At 40.2% G+C, this 9,620-nt stretch overlaps 1 long non-coding RNA gene across 1 annotated transcript; it reads left to right on the top strand.

The window, feature by feature from the left end:
- The first annotated feature begins 7,648 nt into the window (after window positions 1-7,648).
- LOC128503731 (uncharacterized) lies at window positions 7,649-8,090 on the top strand. The gene is made up of 2 exons (XR_008355289.1): window positions 7,649-7,799; window positions 8,035-8,090. It is a non-coding gene; the product is annotated as an uncharacterized LOC128503731 (long non-coding RNA).
- The last annotated feature ends 1,530 nt before the right edge of the window (window positions 8,091-9,620 follow it).

The following is a 9,620-nucleotide window of genomic DNA, read 5'->3' as shown; positions in this document are numbered from 1 at the left end:
CTTCCTTCTCCTCCTTCTTCTTTTCTCCTCTCCTTCCCTTCCCTCCGGAATCCGCTGAGGACTGAGGGTGATCGGGTACGGCATGGCGGTATGGCGCCGCGACACGCTGGCTGAGCACGCCGGCTGAGCACGCTACTCTTTTGGGGATACGATTCGATATAGCGGCTCAGCACAATACGGTTCGGTGACTTGGTGCGATTTGCCGGCTTAATACGGTGCGACGGTTCAGTATGGTGGTTTAGTTCTACACAGCATTATACCGCATAGCACAGTATAACGATTCAGCGATTCAGAGATTCAGCGTTTCAGCGATTCAGTGTTTCAGCGTTTCAGTGATTCAACGTTTCAGCGATTCAGCGATTCAGCGATTCAGCGATTCAGCGATTCAGCGACTCAGCGATTCAGCGACTCAGTGACCCAGTGACTCAGTGTTTTAGCGTTTTAGTGATTCTCTACAGCACGGCAGCAAGGCGTCTCAGCACGGTGGCTAAGCACGGCGGTTCAGCACAGTACAGAACGGTGCAGTCCGGTGGCTCTACACGCCAAAGTGGTTTAACACGGTACGCCGGCTCAATACGACACGGTGGATCAACACGGAACGGTGGCTCAGCACAGCACAGTAGCACAGCATAGTGGCTCAGCATAGTACGGCAGCTCAGCACAGCACGGTGGCCTATGAAATTACAATAGCAGGCTCAGTGTTACGGAATGATAACATCAGCAGGTATCAAGGCAGCCTGATTTAAGAGACTCTTGCACAAAGGTAATATATACCTAATATTATATGCCGCATCCGTACATGGTTATATTGATAAGTGCTGGCGCTGAGCATTTTTATTAATAGTGACTGGAGCTTTAATGGCGGAATGAGTGTTGCCAATATTAAAAATCCTATCGCTAAACACTAGGGACAAGGTTAATACTAGGTATAAGGTTTGAAGAAGTCCTATCATAAAATACTAAGCTATATATTGATTAGGATTGGAGAAGTCTATATATTTGAAAGTAAGTGTTCAAAAAAAAAAAAAAAAAAAAATGTCTCCTAAAAACCCAAACCGGAAGTCCGCTGGTATTAGTTCCCCTAAAGGGAATATTGCGGCAGCTAAAATCGATAAATTTTTGAGAGCTTCTCCTGTTATAACGAAAAGCCGGTCTGCCAAAAATGTGTCCCCAGTGGAAGGCAGAGAAGATATGGAGCGGTTAGGATCTATAACTCCGCAAGAAATGGGGGACTCCGGGGAGGAGTATGGACGCTCAATTGAACCTGGCCTTCTTGGTACCATTCTTAAAGAAGTGCAAAATTCTAATCAAGCTCTAGCACAGTTAAATTCGAAAGTGGAAAGTTTGTCTATTGAAGTCTCCCTTATTAGAGATGATTTAAACAAGATACGGGAAAGGTTGCTTAATCTTGAAACAATAGTTCCTTCCTTGGATAAAGGAATGGTTGAGATAAAGAACAGTACAACCTCCTTAAGTACGGATATGGACAAATTGAAAGATAAAATGAGAGATATGGAAGATAGATCTAGAAGGAATAATATTCGTATTTTGGGGTTACCAGAGGGAGCGGAGGGATTAGATCCCAGGATGTTTTGCCAAAAAAGGATTGGTGAGACTTTTGGAGCACAAACACTTTCTTCTTTATTTTGTGTGGAAAGGGCACATAGGGTCCCGGCAAAAACCCCTCCACCGGGGGCCCCACCAAGGACTATGATAATCAGACTTTTAAATTCTTCTGATCGTGATGCAATTCTTAGACGTGCTAGAGAAATTGGCACGATATTATACAACTCAGCAAAGATTGCCATGTACCCAGATTTTTCCAGGGGAACTCAAATGCAACGTGCGGCTTTCGCTGAAATTAAAAAACGGCTTAGAATAGCTAATATTCGTTACTCTTTGTTGTTTCCCACAAAGCTCCGAGTGCAATATAAGTCAGGCATTTTATTTTTTTCAAGCCCTCAGGAGGTGTCTATGTGGTTTGAAGGAGAAGGGTTGTAATGTCTAAATGGCTAATTATACTTAATTTCTTTGAGGAGTCAGGAGGGGGGGGAGTTATTATGACGGTGTAAAGAGATACGTGTGGAAAATGGTCCAGCACGCATCACGAGAGGGGGGGTGGTATGTGATAGGGGGGAGGGTTATTGGTCTGCTGGGGTTTTTTTTTTTTTTTTTTTTTCTCTTCCTCTTTCTGAATGCAAATTAAAATCTTATTTTGGAATGTGAGAGGAACTGGAGATTGTAGAAAGAGGGTAGCCATATTTTATCGTGTACAGAAACATCTCCCGGCTATTATTTGTTTAGATGAAACACATACGATAGGAGAGACACAAAGGAGGCTATCGAGAAGATGGGCTCAAACGGAATTTCATTCCTCCTTTTCTAATTACTCGGCTGGAGTCTCTCTACTTTTCCATCGAAAGATTCCGTTAGTGATTAAGAACAAGATAATTGATGAGAGAGGTAGATTTATATTTGTACATCTAATTATCTATAACCAGGAGATGATTATGGCTTTCTTTTATGTTCCTCCCCCTTTCTCTCCACAGCCAATAAATAAATTAGTTCAATTCATTGGAGGTAAGGAACAGCTTCCACTATATTTGTTCGGGGACTTTAATTGTACACTAGACCCTGAGAAAGATGTAGTGCGAGTGGTCAATAAACAGCATACTAATTTGAATACTCAGACCCCATTAGCAAGAATGATTGAAGAATTGGGCTGGAATGATCCATGGCGGTTAATGAATCCTGTTACACAAAGATACTCATGTTATTCCGCCACGTATCAAACCGCATCTAGGATTGATTTGGTTCTGTGCAATGATTTGGGGATTAGGTTTATTCACAAAATTGTGTATGAATCGAGATCAATTTCAGACCACACACCACTAATAGTGGATTTGACATTGGGGGATGAGAAAAAGAATGAAGGGAAACTTTTTAGGTTTAACCCCCATTGGCTGACGCTACTTGAAACTAAAGAAAATAATATGCAGTTGTTAAAAGAGTTTTGGGAGAATAATAAAGCATCTGCTTCTTTATGCGTGATTTGGGATGCATTAAAAGCATTCCTGCGGGGGTTGCTCCTCAGAGATGTGATTACAAAAAAAAGAAGCTTTTTCCAAAAAGAGAAGGATATAAGAGAGAAAGTAATTAGCAGTGAAATTAAATTTGCTAAAGATCCTTCAACGAATAATTATGATCAAATGAAAGATATACAAGACCAACTTGCAGCTCTGATGTTAGATAAGGCACAACATAAATTATTTTTTAGAGGTCAAAAGAACTTTCTTGAAGGGGGTCGGCCGGGGAAACTACTTGCAAATTTGGTAAGAGCTCAGAAAGATAAAAGTGATATCCTGGCAATTGAAGATAAAGATGGTAGGGTAGTAAATGACCCAAGTAAAGTGCAGGCCGTAATGGTTGATTTTTTCTCTAAGTTATATCAAGCAGACCCAGCGGCAAACGATCTAGATATAGCTACTTACTTAAGAAAGTGTGATTTACCCATGATCTCGCCCCAACAGAAGGTTCTATTAGAGAGGGATATTACGGTGGAGGAGATGAGGGAGGCCCTTCTTTCTTGTGCAGCTTCATCTGTCCCAGGAGGGGATGGACTCCCGTTCGGGGTCTACCAGGAATATGCGGGAATCCTTTTACCTATTTTATGTTTAGTTTTTTCAGAAGGTTTGAAAGGAAAGCAGCTACCAAGGTCTATGATGGAAGCAATAATTATACTTATTCCTAAAAAAGATAAAAATCCAGTAAAAGTAGAATCATACCGGCCGATATCCCTCATTAACACGGATGCGAAAATCCTAGCTAAAGTGTTGGCCAGAAGATTAGCAATTTGTGTGCCTGCTTTGATTGGAGAAGATCAGACGGGCTTTGTACCAGGAAGGTTATTACATTCTAACCTGGAAAGAGTGTTTGCCAATCTTCAGCTAGGTGCGAACCTTCCCAACTCCATTCTGTCTTTAGATGCCATGAAGGCATTTGACAGGGTGGAGTGGCGTTTTTTATGGCATACGTTAACAGCTTTTGGATTTGGGGAAACCTTTTTAAGTTCAACTTTTGTATAGTTCTCCAGTAGCTAGGATTCATTTAAATGGTAAGCTCTCGGATATCTTTTTGTTAAGTCGAGGAACCCATCAGGGGTGTCCACTTTCGCCCCTTTTATTTATTTTATACATTGAACCATTAGCTGCAAGTATTAGGAAAAACCATGAAATAAGAGGTTTTGGTTTAAAAGGTAGTGAAGAAAAGCTCTTATTATATGCGGATGATTTACTATTTTTTTTAGAAGATACTGAAAAAGTGCTCCCAATAGTGATAGATTGAATCTTTTGGCAGATTGTCAGGACTTAAAATTAATTGGGACTAATCAACACTTCTCCCGTTAAACTCAGTAGGTACCCCCAAGGTAGGAGGTGTTAAGATCTTGAAGCAGGGGGACTCTTTGGAGTATTTGGGGATTAAAATCTCGAATAAAGTCGACTTCTTTATTAAGCAGAACCTTACCCCATTAGGTTATAAGATACAAAAAAGGTGGGGATCTGGACAAAACTCCCGTTGTCACTGGCAGATAGGGTGAGTCTGGTGAAGATGATTGTTCTCCCGCAGGTTTTGTTTGTCTTGTCTGCCTCACCAGTGTGGATCCCGGATAAATGGTTTAAAGGTCTAGAAGCTGTACTCAGTAAATTATTGTGGGGAAGAGGCAGAGTGCACATGAAATATGCCAAGCTCACCTCACTGGAGGGTGAGGGGGGTTGGGCATAACCCCACTTCAAATTATATTTCCTGGCAAAGAAAATCCAGAATTTGAAATTCAATGGATATGGGGGATTAATCCAGTTTTTCTTAGAAATAACTGGAAATTCTAACCCCATGGAAATGTTAGAAGCAGGTTTACAGTTGGAAAAGAAATTGGATAATACCTCTTTGGTGAAGTTATATAGAAAAGTGTGGCAGGAAACCAAATGTATCTGTAAAATCAAGGGTAGTTTACCCCAAACACAAATATGGTATAACTCAAAATTTATGGAGTTTCACAAAGGGTTAGGGAGTGATTTTTGGATTAATTAAGGGATTAGTTTTGCTGGACAGTTGTTCAATGCTGGGTATATTAAGGATTTTGAGGAGCTCAAATTTGAATATGAGTTGCAAAATGGACACAAATTTTGGTATAATCAATTAGCTCACGCATATAATTGCACGGAAAATAAGAAGATTTTTGAGGTTGAGACACATGAGCTTTTTGAGTTTTTGCAGATAAGATCTATTGGGAAGAAGACACTTAACACTATTTATAAAATACTTTTAAGAGAAATGGATATAGGCTTCAGAGGCAAGATTAAAAAGAAATGGGAGGAAGAGATTGGTGCCATTGATGAGGCCTCTTGGAACCGTATCCTTAAGAACACAGGGTGTTGCACCGTTAATAAACAATATCAATTTACACAACTTAAAATTATTTATCGTTTATATTATTCTCCGCACCAGTTATGGAAGATTAAATGTAGGGATAAGTCAGATTGCCCCAGATGTGGGGTCCTTAATGCAGGTTTAATTCACTTATGGTGGGAATGTAATAAGATTCATAAATTTTGGGATGATATATTTTTGTTTTTGAAAAGTAAATTTAGTTGTAATCTTGAAATGGATCCAAAGGTTTTGATTTTAGGTGATGTGGAAGAATTTGGTAGGCTAAACAATTTGTTTAAGAAAATCTTCTTCTTAGGGAGATTATTGATTCTTAGGAAATGGTTCGACAAAGGAGTACCCGTATTGACCCAGTGGTTAAATATGATTGAACAAATTAAAAAATATGAACATTATAGAAGTGCTGAATCAAAAAAGAAAAAAAAGGAGTTCCAACTCACATGGGGTTTATGGTAATAAATTTTTATTCTTATTTTTATTATACTTTTTAATATTTATTTATTTATTTATTTATTTATTTATTTATTTTTATTTTTATTTTTTTTCCTTTCCTAGCAGACTTCGGGGGGGGGGGGGGTAAGAAAGAGAATAGCATTCTACAGGCATAAGTGTCACAATATTGTGAACGAAATTAATAAAAAAAAAAAAGTATATAACTGAGCTAAATTGAGAATGTGTTGCAGACATTTGTGAAGATATAAAGACCAGCAAGGCTGTTTTTTATTTTAATTATTTTATTTAAAATTCTAGAAAGCAAAAAAATGCATTCTCAGTCTTAATTTAGTAGTCTATGAAAAAGTCTATAATTTCTCATTTACACAGAGATTGTTAAAGTATAAATAAAGATATAAGATGTTTAACAAAAAAAAAACAGACGTTTAAAAAAAAGACATTTTTGCTACCGTGTTTCCCCGAAAGTAAGACAGTGTCTTACTTTCTTTTTATCCCTAAAAGCCCCACTATGTCTTACTTTCGGGGTATGTCTTATATTGGGAAAAAATTGTCCATATATACCAATCCACACGCATACCAATCCACACATATACACCAAACCACACACATATACACCAAACCACACATATACACCAAACCACACACATATACCAATCCAATCCACACATATACCAAACCACACATATATACCAAACCACACATATATACCAAACCACACATATATACTAATCCACACATATACACCAATCCACTCTCACTGTCACTCTATGCTTTCCTACCTTTCCTCTTTCAGTTTCTTTGCCGCCTCTTCGCTCTTCTTCTTAGTTCTTCTGTCTTCTCTTCTTCCGGGTCAGAGGGCACGGAGACCGGTGGGCGCGGCTTCAGTGCTGTGCGCCGGGATCTGGCAGCAAACCCCGGCGCACAGCAGCTGTTGCCTTGGGGATCACAAGGGAGCGGTATCGGAGGTCTGTTAAAGACCTCCGATACTGCTCCCTTGCGAGCCTGCTCCTCCAGCGGCGGACATTACTGTCCGTCTCTGGAGGGGCGGCAGGGGCGTCGGACCGCGCTGCGGCGGACCCCGCGACGGCAGTGGCGTCGGACCGCGCTGCGGCGGACCCCGCGGCGGCGCCCCCTGGAGTGTGGCGCCCTGTGCGGTCGCACAGGTCGCACACCCCAAAGGCCGGCCCTGGTCCTGATGGACCACGGAAAACATTATTGCTGCTCCAGCAAATCCCCCGTGTTTCCCCGAAAGTAAGACATATGTCTTACTTTCGGGGTACGGCTTATATTAGCCGACCCCTCTGAAACTCCCGATACGTCTTACTATCGGGGGTGTCTTACTATCGGGGAAACACGGTAGGTGGTAGTTCAACTACACTTTTCCTGTTTTTCATTTTGTGTACCCACACATTATTTATTGTTTTTTTAATATTTTTTTACATTGTCCTCTGCAGTCCACAGACCAAAGAAGCCAATTTGTACCTTGTTTGTAGCTGTTATCAGCTAGTATACAAATGGCCCAAAACGTAAGCACACTCAGGGATTGATGGTTTATTCACAAAAATCAATGTTTCAGTCACTCACAGGAGACAGTGTATGTGTCATTAATTTAGCATTAACAAAATATTAAGTCTCAACAAGAAAAATATAAACGAAGAAAAAAAGACACATTTTCAATTTTACTTGCAACTACAATAAGAGTCCAAAGTATACAACTTGTACTGATTTAAAGAATGCCTCATTTATTTTGGATTGTAATTTGTTTAATTATTGATGAATGCTGATCTGTTTTGCAGGCTGAAGAAAAGGCAGATGCCTTGAACAAGGAGTTACTGATGACTAAACAGAAACTGATTGATGCAGAAGAGGAGAAGAGACGATTGGAAGAAGAATCTGCTCAGGTTGGTTGTAGTAACACAGTAGAGTGTATGATTGAAGAGATGTGTTGAATCCAAGCAGTGTATAATGTATACTGTGCTATTCAAGTGCACTAACGTCACACAGTACAGTATTTATCTTAATCATAGAATTAATTAATTTGCACTTTGTATTAATGCACTTATACCCCAGCATATAAGTGTCATTTCTGACACCCAGCTTTATTGCTTGACAGTGAATATTTGCATTTTTCTGCAGCTGAAGGAAATGTGTCGCAGGGAGCTTGATAAAGCAGAGTCAGAAATAAAGAAAAACAGCTCTATCATTGGAGACTACAAACAGGTACAAAAACTACAGAAAGCTTGCGTCTGTCCTCACTAACAATATTACATTGGATGTATTTAACAACTTTATATGTACCTCTGTGTGTGTGTGTGTGTGTGTGTGTTACATCCATGCACTTATTTACTTAGATCTTATTTTATGGAAGTGCTTAAACCTGTGCTGTCACTAATTCTTGTATTTCTGTCTAGTGTGAGTTAAAACATGTTTCAATATTTGTACACGACTACCCTTTTCTTTGTAATAGCTTTGCATTAAGTAATATAGGGGGGCGTGCATCCCACAGGCAGAATAATTGGCCAGAGGTCAATCATTACATCCGGCTAAATGCCGTATATGTTTGCACTCTTAATGTGAAACTGCTTATAAGATACTTACATATTTTAATTTGCATTATAAACTATAAATTTCTGCAGCTCATATGTCTTCTTTATAAAAAATACTACCTATTTTAAATACAAAGCTGTATGCTAATTTTATAATTACCGTATTTGCTCGATTATAAGACAAGGTTCTTTTCAGAGCAGATGCTCTGAAAAATACCCCTAGTCTTATATTCAAGGTCATCCTATAATTCGACCTTAAATAGAGGTCTTAATATAAGACTAAGATCCAGATCCCCCGCAGCGCTGCAGGGGACCTGGATCCTCCTCTCTGGTAACCTCCGCTGCTGCCGGCACTTCCTCTGGGCCTTCTATGACAGAGCACTGGCGGGACATGACCTTCCAGTGCTTCATCATAGAAGTGCCGGCAGCAGCAAAGGTTCTCTGCGCACATTGCGCAGACGTTCACCGGCTGCCAGAGAGGAGGATCCTCCGCAGAGCTGCAGGGGACCTGGATCCTCCTCCCTGGCAGCCAGTAAAAGTCTGAACAATGCCCTGCCGGGGCTTCTGTGACTGAGCACCGGCATGACCTTCCGGTGCTCAGTCACAGAAGCCCCTGCAGAACTAACTGGCAGCAGAGGTTGTCTACACGCATCACGCAGACGTCCACCGGCTGCCCCCACTAAACACCAGGGAGTCTGAAGCACGGGGGACAAGCCTAGGGATGCATTGGTAAGACAGGGGGAGGGGGCTGGGTGGCATATGGGTGGGGTATAAGGCATTTCTGGGGGGCAGAGTGGCATATAGGGGGTATAAGGTATAACAGGGGGCCTGAGATTGGCAAATAAAAGGAAATAAAAACACAAAAAATAAAAATTTTCTCAATCATAGTTTTTATTAAATATGAAAAAAATATTTACATTAGTTGAAACTTTTTACTTATAGGGTAGTCTTATATTCAGAATTTTCTATTTTTCCTAAATTAATATTCATATTTTGTAGGGCTGCAACAACTAATCGATAAAATCGATAATAATCGATAATGAAATTCGTTGCCAACGAATTTCATTATCGATTAGTTGAATCGATTATTATCGATTATAAAATGAGGGTTTTTTCAGAGCAAACACTCTGAAAATACCCCTCATTATATAATCCGTTTAGTCTGACTCACAGCAG

Source organism: Spea bombifrons, chromosome 8, assembly GCF_027358695.1.
Source record: "Spea bombifrons isolate aSpeBom1 chromosome 8, aSpeBom1.2.pri, whole genome shotgun sequence".
Lineage (NCBI taxonomy): Eukaryota > Metazoa > Chordata > Amphibia > Anura > Pelobatidae > Spea > Spea bombifrons.
Note: the sequence above shows the minus strand (reverse complement) of the source record. Positions and strands in the feature narration are given on the sequence as shown.